This window comes from Camelus dromedarius, chromosome 7, assembly GCF_036321535.1.
Source record: "Camelus dromedarius isolate mCamDro1 chromosome 7, mCamDro1.pat, whole genome shotgun sequence".
NCBI classification, from domain to species: domain Eukaryota; kingdom Metazoa; phylum Chordata; class Mammalia; order Artiodactyla; family Camelidae; genus Camelus; species Camelus dromedarius.
This window is the reverse complement of record NC_087442.1, coordinates 9,415,759-9,441,294: the sequence shown is the minus strand read 5'-3', so window position 1 is coordinate 9,441,294 and position 25,536 is coordinate 9,415,759. Positions and strand designations below refer to the sequence as shown.

General features: G+C 37.7%; 1 protein-coding gene across 11 annotated transcripts in view; it reads right to left on the bottom strand.

The window, feature by feature from the left end:
• The window catches only part of TPK1 (thiamin pyrophosphokinase 1), a 337,072-nt gene that overhangs the window by 233,916 nt on the left and 77,620 nt on the right, over positions 1–25,536 (bottom strand). The window lies entirely within an intron of this gene.

The window sequence follows — 25,536 nt, the reverse complement described above, 5'->3', positions numbered from 1 at the left end:
CTTCCTTTTATGTTAAGAACAGATTAAAGGGAGACATGGGTGAGGTGACGACATTAGTTGGGAGACTACTGCAGGGACGAGGGAAGAGGGTGACTTAGACGAGGTTTATAGCATTTAAGGTCAGGAAACATGGATGGCCTTCAAGACACATTAGGGAGTTGGAAGTGACTAGGTTGGCTGAGAGACTGGATGTAGACAGTGGTGCAAAAGGGATCAGCGATGACCTTTAGTTTCCTGTCTTGGGCAACCGACACACATGGCACTGTTTACAACTGTTCAGTATTCCCCAGACTGTCGTTCTGTCCAATGCTGGGCCACATTCTGTAACACATTTCTTGCTATTCTTGCTTACCTCTGTCATCTTCCACAGCCTTACTGTTCCATCTGTTTTATAACCCTATGGGCCTGCCTATGTTCTCCTTACAATGAGAGATGTCAAGTTCTGAATAGCTCTCCTCCCACTTTTCCCTACATTGCATTGGCCTGCAGGTGTCTCTGTATAGTGGAAATATTTTATACTAATGGTGGTGAAAAATTAATGGCATTGTCAAAAAAGTTTAATAAAAATATAAAACATGAAATTTCCTTGTTTATTTGTTTTGGTTATTTCTAAATCAAAGGAAATGTGAACAAAATATTAGAAAGGACCTGAGATAACTCTGGATATGTTGAAACAACTTCTGGCAAAGAAGCCTGGTTTAAACGCTCAGGAACAACTTGACCTGAAACAGGTCAGTTTTCTTCCTGTTTTTTTTTTTTTCCAAAAAAGTTGTAAGAAAATTACACGAAATCTTATTGCAGAAAAAATTTTAAAGGAAAACAGAGGCTACAGAAAGGCAAATAAGCAAATGAAAGAAATGTTAAACATCACTAGTTATCAGAGAAACTCAAAATCACAATGTATCACTACATTCTTATAAAAATGGCTGAGGGAATGAGATGAATAAAGAAGATGTGGTATATATACACAATGGAATACTACTTAGCCATAAAAAAGAATGAAATAATGTCACTTGCAGCAACATACATGGACCTAGAGATTACCATACTAAGTGAAGTAAGTCAAAGTATCATATGATATCACTTATATGTGGAATTTAAAAATATACAAATGAACTTATTTACAAAACAAAAAAAGACTCACAGACATAGAAAACAAACTTACGGTTACCAAAGAGGAAAGCGGGCAGAGGTGGGAGGAGGGATAAATTAGGAGTTTGGGATTAACATACACACAGTACCATACATAAAACAGATAAACAACAAGGACCCACTGTATAGCACAGAGAACTATATTCATTCTCTTCTAATAATTTATAATGGAAAATACTCTGAAAAATAGATACAATTGCATAACTGAATCACGTTGCTATACACCTGAAATTAACACAACATTGTAAATCAACTATACATCAATTTTTTAAAAATGGCTTAAAAAAAAAAAAAGAATGGCAGATGAAGAAAGTATCACCTTCACCACTGCTGAAGGCTAACTTCGGGGGTGTGGCAGTGAGCAGTGTGGGGCTAGAGCCAGACTCTCCACGTGAAAAGCACAGGATGCTGTGGGCTCCTGCAGGCAGCTTCTCGAAGAGAAGGGGATTTAAGAAGGGCAGAGCTGCACTGAGCATTTAAAAAAACAAGGCTGAAATAAAACATGGTGATTTTGTATCAAACACTGGCAAGGAAGCAGAGACACTGGATCATTCATACATTGCTGTTGGTGCTTTATTACATCATAATTAACCTTACAGCAACCCAAAAAGTTTGGGTTTTTATTTCCTATTTTACAGACAAGGAAAATGAGCTCCCAGTCACAAAGTGATCTGCCCCACATTCCCTAGCAAATTTTCCTGTGGGTTTCAGACTGAGAACCTGAATTTAGAAAATACGATTTTTCACCTGTGTCTTGTGGAGTTAAGAGTCAGAATTACTCTAACAGTAGAGCCAGAATTAGAACCTAGGTTCACTTGGCAATAGAGTCCACATTATTTCTGATGCACCGGAAAGCCCCTACTATGCTTCGAGTCAGCTCAGTCAAGTACAAAGGATGAAACAGCATAAGCTTAATGTGTAAGAACCTCAAACATCAGCTTCCCCGGAACAGTAACGCCCACAGCTTTTCCAATGCAAAACAGCACAAGAAAGGAGCCACAGAGATGTTCACATCCACTGATCTACTAACCCACTCACAGAGTGAGCTTAATGTCTGACTAAAAGAAAATGGAGAAGAGGCTGAAGAGATCCTAGGAGATCTTGTAGATATCAAAGTCACTTGCATCGATGTTAGCGTGCAGGGGGACACACAGCTTGTCTTCTGTACCCATCAGGGTCCCCTCAGGAGACACCATACAGTAATGTGAGCAGAGAAAGTAATATGTGAAAGTTATGTGAATGTAAGAAAATTATGAACAGGGATCAGAGCAGACAACACTGGAAAGGGCTCAACAGTAAGAAATCCTCCCTCTGAAGTGCGGGGGACACCATTCACAGGGAGATGCTGGCCTTCTGATCCACCATGAAGCCATCTCAAAGGGTCCTGGAGGACGCTGGGACGGGCAGCAAAGCCCTTCATCCAGCGGTGTCCTTCCTTTGCCCTCTGCTGACGCAGCCTAACACCCCACCCACTGCAAAGGAGAAATGCTTAGAAGGCCCAGCTCCATTATCACAGGCAGACAACAAAGCGAGGATTTGGAGCTGAGAGGCAATACGTTAATAATTTTGTAAAAAAAATGTTGTTCTTTCCCTCTCTGACACTGAATGTTTATTTATTCAACAGGACACCTCCCTACTGCTCTAGTAACTTGAAAGATCTAATGGGGTCACTTCCTCCGACTTACGTACTATTGTTTCTTGGCATGTCCTCACCCCCATCCCCGCCAAGTCTTAAGCCACAAACAGGTACCCCACAAGTGCTTGTTAAACTGAACTGAAATACACCACAGCTGAGATGTCTTTGAAAGGCGAAGGCTACTCTAGGTTTTTAAAAATACTTTTTATCTTAACTCACAAGGGTACGAAAAGTCCTGTGGGGTGCTGAGTTTATTAGGTGTTTCCCTTTAGGGATCTGGATTAAAATTCTAGCCTGAAATATAGAACAAAGTAAATTCAGCTATAAAATGCACTTTTGTACTTGTGTGCATCAAAAGGATACTTCTCCACCTGTGCATCCTTTTTCAGCAAAGGACTGAAATAATTCATGTGAAGTGCACAATAAAGAAAAATATCCCCAGCATGTTTAATCCTAAATTTCTACTCTCAAAAAAACTGAGTATAGACCCAAAGGGACCCCCTGAATGTATAAAACCATAAAATCGAGAACAATTTAAAACACATCAAAGAATAAAGAGTAAGATAACATCTCTGTGGCCTCCATCTAGAATTGCCAGTTGTTATTATTCAGCACTTTGTGTAACAAAAAACTGCAGAAGTTTATATTCCCTAGAGCTGTCTGAAGACCCAGCCTGTTCCCATGCCCCTTACCAGCAGTACACACTATTCCAGGTGTAGGGTTTACCTTTAGAGTTTTTGTGGGTTTAACTTTTACATAGCATGCATATGCGTCAAGGGAGAAACACTTAACGTTACATACATTGTGTGATATGTGTTATCTTTAATTTTTAAAAACTGTGTTCTAAAACTTGCTTTCACTATTCAAAACTGTATTTTTGACAGCTTTCCACTTGGAAATATAAATCTAGTTCACTAGATTCATTTAATTCCTGTACAGAGTAAATGAATGTGTTAAAAATATTTATCTGATCTCCTCTTCTCTTATTAACACATTTAGGAGGTTTACATGTTTTAAGTTTTTAAAAAATGCCACAATTATCATTTAGATGCCTCCTAGAATACATATGAAACATTCTCTCAAGGGTATATATCTAAATGGATAACCACTGGGTCACAGAATATGCATATTATTAATTTACCACATAATAACAAATTATTATCCAAATATATCAATTTATATAACTGATATAATTATATACACTTCATTGTTTAAAAAGCAAACTGAAGCCTCTGTTTGTATCAAATAGGTACCTCACAAGGAAACCATAAACAAAACGGAAAGATTACCTACAGACCAGACTGGGAGAAAATATTTGCAAATGATGAGACAGACAAGAGCTTAATTTCTGAATAGACAAACACCTCACACAAATCAATAACAAAAAAACAAACAATCCAATCAAAAAATGGGCAGAAGACCTAAACACATATTTCTCCAAAAAAAGACATACAGATGGCAATAGGCACATGAGAAGATGCTCAACACTGCTGGTTATCAGAGAAATGCAAATCAAAACCACAATGAGGTTATCACCTCACACCAGTCAGAATGGCCATCATTAAAAAAATCAAAGAAAAATAAATGCTGGAGAGGGTGTGGAGAAAAGGGAGCCCTCCTACACTGTTGGTAGGAATGTAATTTAGAGCAACCACTAAGGAAAACAGTATGGAGCTTCCTTAAAAAACTACAAATGGAGTTACTGTATGATCCAGCAATCCTGCTCCTGGGCATATATTTGGAGAAAACTCTAATTTGAAAAAAAATAAATGCACCTCCATGTTCTTAGCAGCACTAGCAATACCCAAGACATGAAAACAATTTAAATTTCCATCAACAGATAACTAGATAAAGAAGATGTATGCACGTGCACGTGTGCGCACACACACAATGGAATACTACATGGTCATAAAAAAAATGCCATTTGTAGCAATATGAATGGACCTACATATTATCATACTAAGTGAAGTAAGTCAAACATTAAAACAAACATTGTATGATATCACTCATAGGTGGAATCTAAAAAATGATAGAAGTGAACTTATTTACAAAACAGAAACAGACTCACAGAAATAGAAAACAAACTTACAGTTACCAAAGCGGGGACCGTGGTGGGGAGGGATAAATTAGTTGTTTGGGATTAGCAATTAATTAGACACAAGCTACTACATATAAAATAGATAAACAACAAGATCCTAAGGTATAACACAGGGAACTATATTCAGTATCTTGTATAAACTATAATGAAAAAGAGCATGTCCATGTATAACTGAATCACTATGTTGTACACCTGAAAACTAACACAGCATTGCAAATCAGCTATACTGCAATTGAAACAAATAAGTAAATATGTGCACACAGGACGTGATCACAGATTTGCTTACTGTGGTAGGAGTAGCTGAGTCTACCAGTAAAAGTGAAAGGTGCTAAATGCAACAGGTCTGGAACAGGGGACAGCAGCTGCAAAGTGCATCCTGGGTCCAGACTGGCCACTCTGACTCTCTTCTCCTAGCTGTCTCCTGCAATAAATCTTGGCAAATCTTTTCTTCAAAGCTTACCCTCACTGTCCTACCTTAGGACTGGAATATAGGATCCTTCCAGACCCTGAGTCCTCTTTTCAGTCCATGTGCCTTAGTTCTCTGGACAGGAGGTACTCATGTTATTAGTGATCAGCATTAACCTACAATAATAACCCTGCAGTATACATTACTCACTCATTCATTCCTTTGGAAGCACATACTGAATGAGCACCAACGGGAGTCAGGAATACCACAAGTGGTTCCAACTCTCAAGGACACCACAGTCTAGAACTATGCCACATGATACGGCAGCCACCAACCCTGGTGGCACTGAGCATCTGAAATGCAGCTAGTCTCAAATGAGATGTGCTCAGTGCAAAATACACACTGAATCTTGAAGACTTAGTACCAAAAGAACGTAAATTATCATTAGCAATTTTTACATTGCTTATGTGTTGAAATGATATTCTGAATGCATCCAGTTAACTCAGACAGTGTTATAATTAACTTCTTTAATGTGGCCACAGAAGATTTACAAATATATTTGTGGCTCACATTGCATTTGTATTCACCAGCCCTGGGCAGTAAGGCAGGAGGGGTCAGTACACTCATACAGGGAGAGGATTCCTACAGCTCAGTGGGGAGCACGTGGAGAGGACAAAGCCAGTGCAAATTCAGCTTTGCGCACAAAAAAAAAAGCAAACCACAGGGACTGAGGCCCCGAATTATAAAAGCAGTCATGTTTATTACTATTTTAAAAGTATCCACATTGTAACTGACTATACTTCAATTTTTTAAATTATCAAAAATAAATAAAAATAAAAAAATAAAAAGTATGAGTTCACTAGGTAGAAAAAAGGGACAGGAATGAAACCACTCCAGGCAGAAGCCCACAGGTTGAGAGAGCAAACAGACTCGCTAGATGAAATGGAAACTAAGCTAAATTAGTCACATTATCCCTTAGAATCTTAGGCAAAATTAGCCTTTTTGATTTAAACTACAGACAGTAATTGTCTTTTTGTATTATTTTTTCTCTAAAGGAAGCAACTTTAGACAACTGAAACAAAACATCTAACACATAAAATAATTTTTAACCAATTATTTACCCCACGGTGCCTACTGTCTACTTTTACACTATCAGAACAATCTCCAAATCTAAAGGATAAGCAGTTGTGTAAATAAAATCCATGATAAGGTAAAACAGTACAGGAACAAAACCTGTCTTACTCGCTGCATATATGAACCTGTTATTCTCTAAAGAAAAGGCTACAGTATTTAACAACCTCAGGGCTTTTGCACAGGTCTTGACTCAAACCTACATGAGAACAATAAGGTTTTCATACGATAGCAATTAAAAATATATATAACATTATAGCTTTTCTCTGTTCTGGAGCCTATAAGTGACTTTTAAATTTTTTTTTACATTATGAAATGAAAGGGATGCAAAATTAGAATTTTGACCAACCTAGCCATTGAATGATACAGTAAGTTATACAAAGACAAGAATTCCTTTCATTAATTCTATCTTATCTCAAACATCACGGATCACTGAAACACATTTTTATTCCTGGGTGAAAATAAAAACAAAGAAACAAAAATTCAAAGGAAATATATAACGAGCAAGAAGAAAAAGTAAGATATGCGGTTGGATGATCAATTTTAACAAGACCTTTAAAAGAGAATTAATTTCAACAGCTGGAAATTACATTTGGTTCATATTCAAGAAATACTGCTGCCACTGTTTGCAAACAGGATGAATGGAGAGCAGCGAGCAAGCATGATGGATAAAAATAAGTATTTCATTATGCAAAGTGTGTTTCATTGTCATGTTTGTAAATTTGAAATAATTAGAAGTACTGCACGCAGCACATGCTGTTAGCTATTTTTACTGACTGGCAGGTAGTGTTTTGTTTTGTTTTGTTTCCTTTTTTCTTTTTTTTTTTGGCTGCAGTGCATTTGAAAGTAACTTTCAGTCCTTGGTGATAAAAATTAAAATAACTATCTCCTTCCCCATCAAAGTATGGAACCAGGAAATTTTTCCCCCTACATCTTTGATCCTTGGAACATAAAAAGCAACACCAAGTAGAATTCAATAATAAAAGGAAACCAGTGCCTCTGGAGGAGAAGGCAGGCAAATAACTTACTCCTATTCTCTTTAAAAGAGGTATTCAATTGTGTTTTAATAATTCATAAGGCATACAACCTCATAAATGCTCAAAGAAGTACAATATAGCCTGGAGAAATGAACTGAAATGGAAATCTTGGTCCCTACGATATTTTTAATAAATGCAGTGCCATGGTGTGCCCTCAAAACAAACAATCCTCACAGTAAACTGACGCCCCACTTCGTCAGTTAATCCGTCTGGGAAACCCAACGACAGACAGTGAAATCCAGCCCTCGAGTCAAACAACTAACGACCAGGAGAAAAATCACAAAGCAATGGAAGGAAGACTGGAAAGAACCACGAAGCCAAATCCTAAGTATTACTCTGAAGAAGGCTTTTTGTCAGCTAAATCAATTTTACTGAAATATTTAAACAAAAAAAAATATGACCTTGTTTTAAGACAGCAGAGTAGGAAAGCTTCTGCCCTTCCTACATCCAAAACAACAGCAGAATAAAAAGAAATTCCATCTTAGGTAAAACTGGACAAAAGCTATCACTCAGTCACAATGTATGTGAAAAAGCTGTCAAAGGCAGGGAAATGCAAGATGGGGTAAAGGAGGTACTGAGAGGAGGTCTTTGGCTTAAGATTCATACGCAAAAGCAGCACAGGAAACACTGTCCTGAGACCAGGTAGAAAAGAGACAAGACTGAATCGTCAGGAGTCTCCTGGTTCCTACGCTGTGCTGGCAGCAAGGCGTAGAGATTACACATTCTCAAACCTACCACCCTGTGTCAGAAAGCACTGTACTGTGAACAGGAAAGAACTCCTGGTGCCCCCACTCTCCCAGCCGCTACGTACACCAGTTTCAAAGCAGGGGTTGGGATTAGTGGGCAATTTGACTCATTCAAAGATTAATAAAAAGGAACTGGTACAGGATCTAGAAAAGACCCAGTTACAGGAGAGAGAGCGGGGGAGGAAGAAAGAGGGGAGAAAGAAAGGGATAGGAAGTAAGTGGAAAAACAGTTGAGAAAAAGTCACCAGAAAAATACTGCCACCAAGCAAAGGAAATACAGAGAAACATCACTGTAAAAGGAAAAAGGAAAAACGTTCAAGGAAGTGATACAGTGCTTTACAAAGATATGATAAAATCACAGAACAAGATAAATGACGAGACTGCAGAGTTCATCAAAAAATTAAATCTAAACAAGAAGCTGTTGGAAGCATAGTGACCAGGTTAGACAAGATGGAGAAATGAGGAAAAAGAGACGGAAATCAACAGCGAGTTAGAAAAGACTGAAAGAAAAAGAGAAATGGAAGTTTTTTTTTTTTTTTTTAATTTCATGTGTGTAACTGCTTTCCCAAGGAGAATAAAGGACAAATTAAAGACAAATTTTCCAAACTGTAGTCTGAGAGGGCACACACGTGCCAAGGCGGGAAACAATATGGAATGGTAATTCTGAGTCGAGCCTAATTAAAGTCTCTGGTACTTAAAGATAGAAGTCCAAAAGTATTCTTTAGTAGGTGGGGGGAAAATCAAGCTAGCCTTAGACTTCTCGACAGAAACATTCAATATACTGGAAATGAAATGCTCTCTGTAAAGTCCCTAGCAAACGGAAGTACAGCCAGTCAAACTGCTGTTTAAGTTTAAAGAAAACAAAGACCCATCTTTAAACATTTTAAACCCCATGAAATTTCACTCCCATAGGGTTTCTTAAGAAAACTACTCTAGGAAAAAACCTCAGGTTACAAGAAATACACGGAAACACTGACGGGCTGCCTCACACAGCCAAGCCTTCGCTGATCCTCCTGCAGGAAGCACCCTGCCACTCGCCCACCTGGCCACCTCCCTGCCTGCCTCCCTCCCACCTCGCACTCCAAGGTCCTTCTTTCCTTCCATCAGGGTTTTGCTCAAGCATCAGAATTCCTTAAAATCTCTTCTGAGGCCACTGAGTCTGGACTTGTTTCTCTTCCCCACTTCTAATAATTTTATCCAACTGTACGTGATAAATAATATATCTGAAATAAAGTAACTTTAAAAGTCTGAAAATAGGCAAAGGCATACTTTGTAAGTGAAAACAAAAAGAAAGCTGGGGTCATGGATCAATAGTGGAAGAATCTGTCCCCTTGTCTCAATCCCAGAAAATAAAGGACATGGAAAAGATAAATGACTAGTAAGGTACAATTAAGAAAAGTGTATCAAACACTGTAATCTGAAAATAGATCTTTTCCAGTGTCCATAGAAAATTCACAAAAACGATGTATCCAGGCCACAAAGAAAATGTCAATACTCTATGATCTCAATGCAATAAAAATATGAATTAATTATACAACAGAAAACACAAAACCCTAAGAGCTGGAAACTTTAGTCCTTAAGTCAAAAGGGAGGGCAGAGGTGGGGGCCGGGGGACATGCTTATAGTAAAATGTACTATTAGGGGAAAAAAGAAAGAAAAATCTTTAATAATATAATGATGAACATAAAAAGGAATCAAAGGATATGGTGATGAACAGATGAATGTTCATTTCTAGTTAAGAACCACTAAATTAGACCCATTACCATTTTTAACAGCAAATGTTTGAGGTTCAAAACACTGACGTTGCTCTAGATAAGAGAGTTAAGACATGGCAGAACTGGGATTCAAATGTCGTCTTGTGTCACGTCCAGTGTGTTTTGCTCCCCTATGTATTACATAGCCTTCTTATGGTCAGTTAAATCTACTAAACTCAAATACATAATAGAGTTCTATTAGACCTAAGGTATCATCAACAGGAAGAAACGTCATTGTTATAAATATCACCAGGAAAGAAAAAACAAAAAATAAACCAAAAAAACCCCCTCTACCAATTAAGCTATCACAGTGCTTTTTCACTATGAAATTGTTCTACTTATTTGAAAAGGCCTTTTAAACTAGATTTTAACATAATCACTCCTGGTCCTAAGTTAAGAAGGAAGAGTAGAACAAACTGGATGTGACTTTGCAATACCACATGGGATTGTTCCAAGAGTTCTTCCAAGAATAAAAACCTGCTTCACAAACACAAGCAAAACTTCTACAGCACGACGCCCACTGTGTTGGGCGGTAACTGCCTTCCGGCTGCAATCCTGGGAAGATCCTCAGTTAGTTGAGAGCTTATATACTTGTTCTGCAAGTATTTATTATAAAATGCATACTACTGATGGCTGAGTAATTTCACCAATCGAGAACATTTCCTGTGTCTTAATAAATGCATGATAACGCGTAGCTGGAAAGATAATGTTCCGTTACTAATAACATAATATTTTCCTCTTTCTGTTTTACAAAATAATGTCAGAATTCAGATGACTCAAAAACTAAACATATTTCATTACCAGGCGAGTGCACAGCTCCACGTGGGGGAAGCAAAGTTAATATCTGTCAGCAATCACGAACCTGCCACAGTTAATCTTTAGTAAGTCAATGGTCAGAATGGTGTCAGCAAACCTGCCTGGTGAGACTCACCTGGTACAAGTTAGAAACGACGCCCAGGGCCTCTCGGGGGATTATGATCTACTGCTCTTAGTGAGCACCTTGGAATCACAAGATGTGGGTAAAACTTATCATTAGACACAATAGGGGAACACTGTCCTAGACAATAATACCTCCAAATATAGAATTACAGAGAACATGTCATTAATCACGAAGATTGCGTAATGGCCATTCAAATTCATTACGAAATAAAATGCAATTTTTATCTTTCATGTGCCTGGAAGTCTGTTATAAACCACCACAAAGTAGGCATGGGGACATCATATGCATATATATACATGCAAACACAAATACACACACACATTTATATAAATGTATATAAATATATACATACACATACAACACACACACTCAGGACTCCACCTGACGATTCTGAAGGAATGAAGAAAGCTACCCAGAAAAGACCAATCTTTGAAATGAGGAGAAAGGGAACTATTTCACACATTCGTCAACAAACTTCTTACAACTGAGATGCATCACTTTATGAAAAATTCTGCTCTCTCCCTATCATAACTACAAACCATACACTTAAAAATGAAAATTTCATTCTAATCATATTTAAAGTTAAGATCATATTTAAAATCTCTTAAGTTCTTCTGCTCGTAAGTCTTACAGCCTCCACATGTCCAACAGAACTCTGATGACTGACATGTTTGTCCAAACTGGGGCTACCCACCTGCGGCCACTGAGCACCTGATACGTGGCTAGAAAGACTAAGAAATTGATTTTCAAATCTTACTTAATTTTAGTTAACAGAACAGCCAGATGTAGGCTACTAGCTACCACACTTGAAACAACACAGGTCTAGAAGTTGAAGTCGTGACACATCTGAAAGTTTATCTTCGTTCACTTGAGATCTGGGGTGAGGCTCTCTAGGGATCCGGTTGAGCTGGTTGATTAAAATCCTTTGTGGCTAAATTACAAATGGGACGGCCCGACCAGCGAGCCACGCAGAACAAACCTCACCACCACCGCTACCAACAAGTGACCCTGTTTAACAACACCCTTCGCTTAATTTTCAAGAGTCGCTTCTGGTAACAACGTTTTAAATGTTTTTGTTAGCTTTTTACCCTGATCGTTCCCTCCTTTAAACAACAGAAGTAGCACGTATCTAAAATAGCAGTCCCTGGAGGAGAGGGCACAGCTCAGTGGCAGAGTGCGTGCTTAGCATGCACAAGGTTGTGGGTTCAACTCCTAGCGCCGCTATCAAAATAGATAAATAAACCTAATTACCTCCCCCAAATAAAAATAGATTGATTATTGATTAAATTACACAGTAGCCCCTGACGCCCTACAGCACAGGTGGCTACATTCATTCCCCTTTTCAGGGCTCTCCCTCCATTGTTTACTTCTTAAATTTTCAGCTTATCTTTCCTTCCCGTTTTCATAATCCAAAAACCATTTTCTCAGGCTCCCCCCATCACAACTGCTCTCCCTGCACTCCTTCTTGCACTTCTTTTACAGACTCACTGACTATTTGTTTTTCTCCTACCTGGTTCTGTCAACAGCTCTTGCTTTTCACTCCCTCTCCTTCCCCTCCTCACAAGTGACACATTCTCCTGTGGGAGGACACCCAAAGCCGTGCTGCTCATTTAATAAGGCTGCTCCTTTGCAAAAGTATTTGTAAAGACATCTAATTAGTCTCAGAACCTTCTCCCTTCCTGCTTCTTGGAAAAGCAGAATTCGAGGCGGAGGTCGAGGAGGACCACGAAGCACTCAAGACCCTCGGGGCTGCGGGCCCGGCCTTCAGTGCAGGAGGCCTGGTGGCCATGACAACAGGGATGAGAGGATGCACCTCTCCCAGTCGGTTCGGCCTTAAGAAGACAAGAGCATATTGACTGGCTTGATGATTAGAAGCAGATAAACCGAGAGAAGGAAAACAGTCCCCCAAAAAGACCAAAGAATGTGTATTATAATAAAAATCAAATGGTCATTTAAAACAGTCCAGGTACACATCCTATTCAAGAGTTTCAAGTACGCATCATTTGTCCAACACTATTTTGAAAACTCCCTGGACCCGAGAAGATATCTACCCCCGTGAAGAAACACAAATCCGTAAGAAAACTGGAATAACACAAAGCAAAACCACAGCCGAGGACTCTGCTTCCCGGCACTGACTGGTCACACTTAGGAAGGCTGTGCAATGGGAAAGATCTGGCCTGGGGCCGTCATCTGGGACTTGACAGAAGAGGGGGAAAACACGCTGGACTCCGATGGAAAGAAAGATTAGAGATCAAAGAAGAGAGAGGACAGATTTACAAACCGAGTGAAGAATGTACATCAAAGCAGAGAGGCAAGAACGAGCCGGGCCCAGCACACGTGAAGGGTACCCAGGAGAGCAGCCTAAAAGGGTTATGTCTGTAAATAAAAAAAGATGCGGTTGTGACAGGGGCATCTTACAGAGGAAACTGGGTATCAGAAAAAAAGAATTTAAGTGGGAAGGAATAAAACACTACAGATATTACAAAGGGATATGGTGGAAGTTAGGAGGGGCAGTCCAAAAGATAACTGCAATGGACGAGAAAAGGTGATCAGAGAAAAGAGCTTGAGAGAGGTGTAATAATGCGTGAAGTTTCGTGGCAGCAGTGGATACACAGAGCTAAAGTTGAATTCAAAGAAACATTTAGAGAATGAAAAACATCAGTAGAGTTCGAAGACATAACAGAAAGGGGAGAAGGAAGAGGAGGAAGCATCAAAGATGATTCAGTGTTTCTATCCCAGAAAGCAGAATGAAAGACTGGTGGCACGTTTGATCACAACATCTAACACACATAAAAATCCCATCTGTTTTCACATCTTTCCCAGGCATCTGGCTTAATTCATGCATGCCCAATGAGGCCCTCCAGCATTTTTCAAGAGAAGAATGCCTAAGTATATTATACTAATATTAAGTGCAACCACATAAAACAAACGAAGACTAGAAATAAATTTTAAAATTAATTTCCTTCCTTGAGGATGAAAATGACATGCTATCTGGCATTTGCTTCACAATAGTCAGGAGGGGAAGGGTATATAGGAAGCAGCACTGGCTGTGAGTTAGTAATTGCTCAAGATGGATGATGTGTACATGGGAGCTCATTAAACTCCTCTATCCACTTAAGAACAAAAGCCTCATCCCTTTTATCTATTCACATGAATCTCATCATTCACTGAGAGCTCCCTTCTAAAGGAAATGATCGTAAAATGTGAGGACGTAATTTGTAAATACTTTTGACTAAAAGGCAAGTCTAGCACATTATAGCCATCACTAAACGTAACTGCAAAAATATGTATTTTTTTAAAAATCCTACCTCTTCTACACAGCCCGTCTGTACACCACTGTACTTTAACTGAAGTCAAGGAGAAATAAAAAACAAAGTTATTCAAACGCTGTTTCTTAATATTCATACATCAGCATCACCAAGACATGCACAGAATGAGTCAGACTGTTAATACTAAGTTCACACTGTGTTCACACTAAGAGTGTAAACAAGAGCTGCGGTCCAGCATCACACATCCTGTATAGTTCTCTGGGTCAACAGGCAGGAAAAGAAGTTCACCCCTTAGGGAGCTATAGCTACATTTCTAAATATTAATCGATACAAATATTCTATCTTTTGTCATTACATCTTAATAAAAAGTAACACATAATTGAGTCCATGAACACTAAGTATTAATTACTTTTCTGAGTTTTTTTTTTTTTTTTTTGTAATGGAGGTACTGGGGATTGTACACACTAGACATATGTTCTACCACTGAGCTGCACCCTTAACCCCCTAACTATTCATCTTAAGCTATAACTGATTCAGCAAACTGTTTTTAAGAAAGTATAAATGATTAACTGAGACCCTGAGAAAAATCTAAAATGCAGCAGATCCTGCTTTCATAGAATTCTTTTGAGATGCTTAACAGACGTATTTAAGCTCTTAGGGATGTACCTCCCAACTGAAAGCTTAAACATTGTGAGATCCAAAGATTCTAAAGCCTGAGAAATGTTTTATCACGTTAAAAAGAGCAATGTAACTAGACAAAAGCTTAACAGTCTCACTTGTTTCCCTAGTAAGATTTGTTAAATCTCTAACAACAGGTTTTATGTACCCACAGTATTTAAAGGGGATTATTTTCCAAAAAAGAAAAAAAAAAAACCTAAATTACTAGGCTCTATTACTCTTTTTAAATCATTGACTTTCCATATGACACCAGGAAATGAATCACCAATGTCTTATTAAAACATTTTACTTGGGGCAGATACGTGTAAATCAGGGTTTGAATCCCAGCTCTGCTACCTGTTTGTGATGTTGCTATGTGACCTTGAGCAAATCATTCATTCTCTTTGTGTCTCAGTTTCCTCATCTGTTACAGGGGGATAACAAGAGTACCTACTTCCCAGAGTGAGAGTTAAATGAATCAGGCTGTGCAAAGATCTCAGATGAATGCCTGGCACTTAAACACTAAAAAATTATTGCTGCCACTGCTACCATCACCTCCATCATCATCACCAAACATTCGAATCGCTACTGCCTTGATGGGTACAAATGCAAATTTAGGTTCTTCCTAATTTTTTTCTTGATAAATAACGACAAGTCTCGAGTTTCGGATACGCGAAGCTTCTTGGCCTTAATCAGTGAAAGTAGTCAAGCAGCAAAGCTAAAATGGGTTCTGAAAAGTGTAACATCTCAGGTTTAGTGTTTGTGACCAAAAAAGTGGTAACTGTGTACACATATAATTGCTATGGAAATTTTCAAAAATCCTATTCAACAATCTTAAATATACACTGATTGATAGATGACTGAATAAAGACAATGTGGTATATATACAAAGTGGAATATTATTCAACTATTAAAAATGAAATCTTGCCATTTGTGACCACATAGATGGACCTTGAGGGCATTATGCTAAGTGAAGTAAATCTGAGAAAGACAAATACTGTGTGATCTAACTTATATGCGGAATCTGAAATACAAAGAAACAAACAAAAAACTGAGCTTGCGGATATGGAGCAGAGATTGGTGGTTGCCAGAGGTGGGGTGGGGAGTGGGGGAGAAATGGGTGAAGAAGGTCAAAAGCTACAAATTTCCACTAATAAAATGAGTAAGTCATGGAATGTAGTGTACAGTGTGATGACTAAAGTTAATAGTACTGTATTACATATATGAAGTAGCTATGAGAATGGATCTTCAATGTTCTCATCACAAGAAGAAAAATTCTGTAACTATACAGGATGACCAACGTTAATCAGACTTTCGTGGTGATCATTTTGCAATATACACAAATAATGAGTCATTCAAATACTGAAACAAATATTAAGTTATTTGTCTATTATATCTCAATTTTAAAAACCCTATTTAAGCTTTTGTGAGTACATAACTCTCAAGAATATCTTTTTCTATGACTTTAAAGAGAAACTACATATCCTCATCACTCACTACCCCCAGCCACAAATCAACTTCCCTCTAAGTCTCAAAAACACCAACCTTATTCCCTCCTCAGGACCTTTGCACCTGCTGCCCCCTTGGTCAGAAATGCTTTGCCACCAGGGCTTTGAGATGGCAACTCAAATGTGACTTCTTCAGAGAGGTGCTTTCTGACCACCTCACCTTTTGATTTGACTTGACCACAATCAGACCCTCTCCTTCAGTTCTTCTGTTTATTTTTGCGTGACCTGTCTTCCTCACACCCCCTCCAACAAACTGTAGAGACATGATAACTGCTGTCATGGAGCCATCTACCACCAGATCCCCAGAATAGAAAAGGATAATTGGTTGGTACACAATCAGCTAAATATTTAAAAAATGAATATTTAATTTTGAACATCACATTTCTTGAAGTTTACTGCCTAAGTTTTTCAAGGCACGTGTGTTCAGCGATGGCCTACATACTAAATGATTAGGGCTGCTCATTGAGTCATGGAACTATTATTACTTTAAAATATCTTTGAGATTCAAAGTTTATCCCAATGCCAAATTTATGTCCTGAAAGAGAGTAGGATCTATCACCTTTCAATATCTGTTGGCCACATTTAGAGTCAGAAGCTATTAATAAACATATTTTTCCAAAACAAAATTTATGAATTAGTTTAAGCACAAAAACAGAAAAAATAGGGGGAAAGAAAATCGGTGCAAAAGGAAATACAGACAAGCAGAAACTGAGTAGCAGCTCTTCTGCAAAAGTGGTGCTTCTTTTCAAGACAAAAAAAAAAAAAACCACTACTTTTTTTTAACTTTTTTTTGAGTTATAGTCACTTTACAATGTTGCATCAAATTCCAGTGTAGAGCACAATTTTTCAGTTATACATGAACATACATATGTTCATTGTCACATTCTCTTTCACTGTGAGCCACCACAAGATCCTGTATATATTTCCCTGTGCTATGCAGTACAATCTTGTTTAACTATTCTACATTTTGAAATCCCAGTCTGTCCCTTCCCACCCCTCATCCCCCTGGCAACCACAAGTTTGTATTCTATGTCTGAGTCTGTCTGTTTTGTATTAATTTTTTTTTTTTTAGATTCCATATATGAGCAATCTCATGTGGTATTTTTCTTTCTCTTTCTGGCTTACTTCACTTAGAATGACATTCTCCAGGAACATCCAATGTTGCTGCAGACAGCGTTATGTTGTTGGTTTTTATGGCTGAATAGTATTCCATAGTATAAATATACCACATCTTTATCCACTCATCTGCTGATGGACATTTAGGCTGTTTCCATGTCTTGGCTAATAGTGCTGCTATGAACGTTGGGGTGCAGAAAAACCACTACTTTCTGCTCATACTGCAGAACAGAGCAACAAAGGTCTGGTTAAACTAATTACAATACAACAGTAATACAACTAATTTTCAAATAGCGTGCTGTGACCTGAAAAAATAATCACAAACTATTTTAAAGAGAACTAAACTGTCTGCGGCATGAATTCTATTTTAGTAAATATAATATACACACACACACACACACACACACAATTAGGAAGAAATACTTCAAGGTGTTAATGGGATATTTTGGGTGATACGATTACAGACATTTTTATTACATTATCATTTCCTCTTGGTGCCCTTTTCTTTTTCTTTGTCCAAATTCTTAAATTGCATCTGCAATCTTAATAAAAATATTGGAGCTGGTAAGTTGCCTTTTTTCATTTGCAGGGTTTTTTGTTTTTCTTTTTTTGTTGTTTTTTTTCTTAAGAAAAAAACAAATGGAATACTGAAATCCAGTTAGGAAATAACCTAATTATACGCTTTAGACAGAAAGAGGATAAGCCGTGGTGAATCTCATTACTCGGATCATAGATATACTACATTCATGAAACTCTGAAGATGCTAAAAGAGTAGAAACAGTACACTGCTCTTAAGAATAACAATTCTAATAATGGCTTCCATTTATCAAGTAATTACAACCTTCCAGGTTTGGATATTATCTCATTTTATCCTCACGGTAATCCAATAAGGTAGCCTTTATTGTTTCTATTTATAAAGTAAGAAAATACAGGGACTCAACTGTAGACAACTCGGAGGAACATACACACGCTCGTTCGCTCACTCCTTAGATTTTCAGTGGGGATGCTGTGCTATCCTCTGAATACCTGAAAGATTTCATTATAAGAATTCCCACTATCATTAAATTCTTTTTAACTTTTTTTTTTGCTGCTTTTAAAATAATTACATATTTTTTCAGTCATCAACTCAAATTTTATACCAAGCTACCCACCAGTACTGCGTCTAGAAATCCCACTTAGAGCAGGGCAATGGTGACTAATGCTTCTTTGCTATAACACCTAAAAGGACTGTAATGAAGTTTTGTGATCCCAGAATAAAATTTTTGTTCAAATGACTGAAAATCATACATTAAGAACATTCACTATTAACATGCAGATCCACAGGCCAGTTGTCCAAACTACCCATAGATTGTCCCCTCGGTCTGGAAGAAATCAAGCCTGTTTCATTATGTCCTATCATGGCCAAAAGACAAGCCCCACAACATGCCATTCTAACTGCCAAATATTTTATTCCAGCTGTCAGAGGGCAAGTGATCAAAACCTTAATAGTATCTACAAAATAATCATTGAGAAGCTTTAACTGAGGAACATTGGTTCAAACCTCACATAACTGAAGGTCCAAAGTATGTGACAGTGTCTCTATAGAACGATTCATTTTGAACATCTTTCTCTTTTTCACTCTGTCCTTACTCAGGCAACAGAAGGAAACTGGTGAACACACACCGAAATGGTAATAAGCACAACGGAGTTTTGTATATTTATATTCAACTGATTCCATTTCCAATGGTTCTATGTGAACACTTCCACTTCTTTAAAAATTACTTTCCTGTCCACACAGTGGTGTTGCCTACGGTGACATCAGATCATGAATTACACATTATAAGGCAGCCATGGATTTATTCCACCCAAACTAGTTAAAATACATCATTCAACCATTTTCAAATTTCTTCATAATCAAAAGGTAGTTATCCACCTACCCACCATGAGTAGAAAAAATAAGCCTAAGGAATAGGGAAGGAGGGGTTAGCAGGAATCCCTGGCGTTTGCCTACACTGTGACAGATCAATAGGAGATGCGGAGGCAGCTGGGCAGTGGGGACGCCTGGATGCCATGCAGGGAGCCCCAGGGCCACTTCAACCAAAGAACCTCTGCTCTTGTCTACTTCCTGTCCTGGGAACTCCCAGAAGATTTCTCACGTCTAATTTCACTTGAACAAAAGGATCGTGAAGGTGTAACAAAAGTAAAGCACTCTAAGAGATTACTGGATGCATGTATATCCATATAATCCTACTTACTTGCATTCTAATCCTCCAAACATGCATCTGAAAGGAAGCTGGATGGAGCCCCAACCACCAAGCACACGAAGTAACAAGCCTTCGTACTGGCAGGGCCCGAACTGGGCTAGAGATAGTTCTACTTTAACTCAAGCACTTCATTAAAAAACATTAAACACACTCTCTGTATAGCATCAGTCAGTGTCTCTCACTCTCATCAAACTTTTAGTTAGAGTGAAATGGAAGGACAAAATAAACAACCCTTCCCAAACCGATTCATCAAGCTTGAATAATAAAATGTCATTACGGAATCATCATTATTCTGAACCAAATGTGATATATCCATAAAACACAACATGTTAAGAGTAAAAACGTATATTCTTTTCCCTAAACTTGTTAAGGATGACCATTAAACTTCACTTTCCTCTGACAATTGTGATTTAGATGGTAACCAAAAAGGCATGAAAATAAATTGTCTGTCCCGTCTCTTCCTTCTCTTCATGCTTGCTTTATTTATGGTGGTCCTAACTCTGCAACCAATAAAGAGAGGTAGTGAATATCCTGTGAAGGCAGCAGAGTCAACATTAACTAATAAAGGCCGGCCTTATCGGGGAAGAACAAAGTTACCCGCAAGCCTTACGTTACTGAGGAAATAACACATAAATCCACTGCACGACTTCAGATATGAATCTTCGTGTGCTGACTACGGGATTTAGCTAATATATATTTTTAAATAGATGACTGAGCAAATCAATGTGTGTAAATTCATTTCAAATGTCATGCTAGATGTCCAAATCATTGTATTTAATGGAAATGTCTACTTAGAAGGAGTGATTTTCAGAGGCAAGGACGATCAAGCTAATTTTTCAGAACTAATAAGCACATCCTCAGAACCAATTTAGTCTAAAGTAGCAAACAGAAAGATTCAACTCAAATTGTTGTCTCTGCATATATTAAGCCATAAATGTATCCCAAAATCATGTACCATGGATCACTCATTTCCTTAGAAAATTACTTTCTCTGGATAAATATTTTCTTTCTTTCTCTAAAAATAAAGTTATACTTAGAATGAGTTCTATGATGTGGCTGACCACTATAAAAAAAACTCAAGAAATTATCAGAAGTTTTTGAAAATGTTGCCTAAATAAGAAGAGTTCTTCTGTGTGGTTCATTATTTCCTATGGGAACACAGTGTGTCACTTTTCAAATTAGGATGTCTTTTATCCCTACACAAAAATCAATCACGCTTCTATATGCCGACAATGAACATGTGGAAACCAAAACTGAAAACACAGGATCACTTATAATCATGTCAAAGAGATCAAAATACTTAAGTACAAACTGAAAAATACACACGAAGGGCCTGTATGGTAAAAATTACAAAACGCTGATGAAAGAAATCACAGAGGACAGAAATAAAAGGCAGTTTCTTAGTAATGCCTAGTTATTAGCGTTAGGTAAATTCTGCATAAACAGTATATAAATGCCACTAGTAAAATTCATACCTAACAGGACTATTGTCTCTCCTGAGCAATCATCAGTAGTAGCTTGAAGCCTGGCATCACAAAGGTCCTGGGTGTAAACTGGAGAGTTCAGTGCTTCTAAATTCTGTGATTGCTACAACTTCAGTTTTCCCTTATTATGATAACTCTGCTCAGACAATAAGTTTGGTAAAAATCAAATGTGAACCACATGACAAACCAGTAAGCAATCCTTAAAGTCTTGACTATTTCTTTTTGGTGGGAATGGAGGGGGGAGATTAAGTTTTTATTTATTTTTTTATTTTAATGGAGGTACTGGGGATTGAACCCAGGACCTCATACATGCTAAGCATGTGCTCTACCACTACGCTACACCCTGCCCCCTCAACTATTTTCTTGAAAACAAAGTTCTGATATCTAACAATTGTATGCTTATCTACTTCTCTTATTAGCCATACATCAAAAACTGGATCTAGTGGGGGAGGGTATAGCTCAAGTGGTAGAGCACATGCTTAGCATACATGAGGTCCTGGGTTCAATTCCCAGAACCTCCTCTAAAAATAAATAAATAAACCTAATTAACTCCTCCCCCTCCCTGCCCCTCCACCAAAAAAAAAAAACCAAACAAAAACAAACAAAAAAAAAACCTGAGTCTAAACACTGGTGGATATGGACATTTAATTAATGATAAAAAGGTTATTTCTTTCCCAGCTATAAGGGTAACATTCTTAAAAACCTTCAGTAGTAAAAACATCTTCAATTACAGAACTCAAAAGCTAATGAGAAAAACAGGATTGGTCACAAAGTCACAAGACAAAAAAATCACTACAGTGTTTACCAGTGATGTGATTTGTATGTTTTACTGTAAAGGCAGAACACTAAAGATAGATCACAAAATTACATTTCACAAATCTTTAATGGGTCAAAACAATCCCAGCTTAAACTACCTTAAGCAAAACAAGAGGATTTAGTTGCAAAAACCCTTATTAGCTTCCTGGCTTTCAACCGCAGGTCCTGTCTCCTGAAATCCCAAGACGGAACTTAAGGTTGCAAGGAAAACTGAAACCTCTCTTATCTTTCCTAACTGGGGACAATGGCGGAGAGGCAGCTGGCCTGGCTAGCTCCAATTTAAAAACACACTGTGAAAAATACTGACAAACTGAGTTACGTGTCCATCCTTGACCCAACCACAGTAGCCAGTGGACTCATTCACCTGGACACACCTTGGGGGATCCACCACTACAGCCAATGGCTGGGGGCTGACGCCTGGCAGCTTCCCCTAGAACTAAATGGTTAACATGAGGGAGGAGCAGTTCCTTAAAAGAAGTGAGGTTGGTTGACAAATATAAATAAACAAAATAAAAAGAACTGGAGCAAAAAGGGAGGAGGGCTGAGCCAACAAAAGGAACAGCTACCCACATCATTCAGTAAAAACAAGCACCCTTTTTCAATATTTCAACATTCTGAAATTAAGGTATGTTTGAAAATCAAGAAAATCAATCCTGGGCCTGGCGACAACTGTGACACTGTCCATGCGAGCACAGACTTGGTCTGTCACCCCAGGTGACATATCTGGACCACAAGAATTTTTCCACAGTTCAATCAATAAGCCACTTGAAAAACACTGGAAAAAGGAAAAAGAACCCTGATGGTCACGCAATACTTTTCGTTGACACATTCTGGTAAGATCAAGAAAACACTAGCATTAAAGCTTGCATTTTTGATGACAGCAGCTTAAAAAAAAATCTAGGAGTAAACAGTGTGTCGCTCTTTTAAAAAATGCTTCATCAGCAGTGATCTTAATAGCACAGAGGACAGTATTTGTCAAAAAAACATGAACATCTCTTCTGCAAAGTGATTCAGAAGACAAATGTTAAATTCTACAAAATAACCATAACCATTTTTTTTCACTTGTAGTTCCCTTTCCAGATGTTGTGGATTCAGTTACACCCACAAATTCCCTGATGCTTCAAAAAGTGAAGTCTGACTGCCCTCCCCAGGAAAGTGGGCTTGATCCAGCAACTCACTTCTAAGGACCATTATAGAAACAATGGCATGTGACCTCAGAAATCAGGTCATAAAAGACATCACAGAACCCTCCTGACTTGCTCCCAGGCATCACCACTCTGGGGAAAGCGAACTGCCATGCTGCTAAGACACTCGAGCGTCTCCACGAAGCATGAAGGCTTCTCCTAACGGCAATCTGAGTGGTCCATCTTGAAAGTGGGTTCTCCAGCCCCAGAAAAGCCTTTAGATGACTAGAGACCTGGTCAATATCTTCAGGACAATCTCACGAGACACCCTAAGCCAGAACCATCTGTGCTAAATGACTCAAATTCTTGACCCAAAGAAACCATGAGACAGAAATGCTTGTGCAGTGAATAGTGTAATAAGCGTGTCTTTCTTAGCGGTACATAAAATAATAATGCATCTTACAACCAATGAAGTCTTAGAGTCAATAAAACTCAGCCATTAATTTTCATTTATAATCTACTTCTTAGTTGATTCTTTTGCACCACTGCACTTAACATGGAAATCCACACTCCATCTCACTTCTGTATTTTCCTTCTTGCTACCTTTCTGCCAAGAAGACATCCTCTGCTTCCTCCCAGAAGTCTTCTGTGACCTCCCTCACCTCACATAGTGTTATTACATCCAGAACGCAATCTGTATCACACACAGGTATTATTACTACCTATTTTTTATTGAAAAATCATTGTATAATTTATATACTAACCATGTTTGAATGTGTTATTTTTTCCTAAATCAACTGAAAATACAAAGTTGCAGTATAAAAGGGTTTACTAATCTTAAGGAAAAAAATACTAGAGAAGAGCTTTTTATATAGTTGTCAAATAGGTATTCCTCAACAAATCATCACGGTTCTGCCCATAAGTTATTCCAGCCAAAGGAAATGTCTATGTTCTATTTCTTTGCACACATATCCACTCTTTTTCATACTGTTCTCAACTTTTTAAAATTTCATTTTTAAATACATATATACAGTTTATATAAATGTCTCAAACTTACGCATATAAATTTGTTTATATCATAAATGCATTTATGCTATTTTTATACTTTTTTCCTTGTCATCTCCTTGTCTTTTCTCTATGCTCATATATACCACCAGATCCCCTTCCCCTGACTGCTGTCCAAGAAACACACTAGGACTAGTACGCCTCTCCATGTTTATATACAGACATCACTGACATCAATTTTTACACATACACACTAAAATATGCATAAATGGACATTTGTAAAGTCTGCTTTACAAAAACAGGATAAGTAATTGGAACTTTTCTGCATCTTGCTTTTTTTTTTTTTTTCTCCCTCAATAATACTTCACAGAAATTCCCAGGCAATGAGCACAGCTCTAATTCTTTTTTCTAAAAATGGCATGATGGTCTACAACATGGGTGTCCCATAACATAAGATACTATTCAACTGCGGACAGGCGTGGACTCTGTTCTCCAGTGTTCTGCCTCTATTAGGAATGCTATGTATGTGTCTGTGTGTATATGTACATACACAGACCTTTCACATGTGTTTCACATATATAGTTCACATCTCCACAGAACAGAAAGTCACAGTAGTTGGAACTGCAGAATGAAAAAGACTTTTTTTTTTTTAATGTTAATAGAGGTTGCCAGATTATGTTCCAAAGATAAAGTAATAGTTCCCATCTCTGCGAACAATATCAGGTTATCCCACTTTCTCTGTCTCCAACAGCAACAGCTGTTACTCTAATTTCTGTCACTCTAATAGGTGTAAATGGGCTCTCATTATGTTAACACGCTTTTCCCCACTACCATCAACTGGAGCATCTTGTCATATGTTTGGGGTTTATTTGAATTAGTTCTTTTCGAAAATGCCTATTTTTATCCTTAGTAATTTTTTTTTTAGTTAATTTGGCTTTTACGTAATTATACACTTATATTACAGGTAAAACCTTTTCTCTATCATCTGTTTATACTTCTTATTCCAAACCCATTTTTAACAGTTTATAATATTTTCTGCTACAGAAGATTTTCTATTCTTTTATATAATCATATATATGCCTACTTTTTAAACCTCTCGTTTCCAAACCTAGTTGAAATGGACTTTCCTTAATCCTATATTCACATATACCCCAACTGATTATCTTCAAAGATTTTTATTGCATTTTTTACATGTAAGTCTTTTATTCTTCTGGAAATATCTCCACGTGTGATATAAGAATCCAGTCATTATGAGTAAGGAAAACGTTTTATACAACTTTCATCAGTAGTGCCGGAAAGTTAGTTAAATTTAAGTTGATCAAGTTTCCTTATTAGATCATTTTTGGAATAAGGTAAAAGAATACAAACATATTATGTATGTATCCATCATATTTATAAATTCTTGAGTCATTTA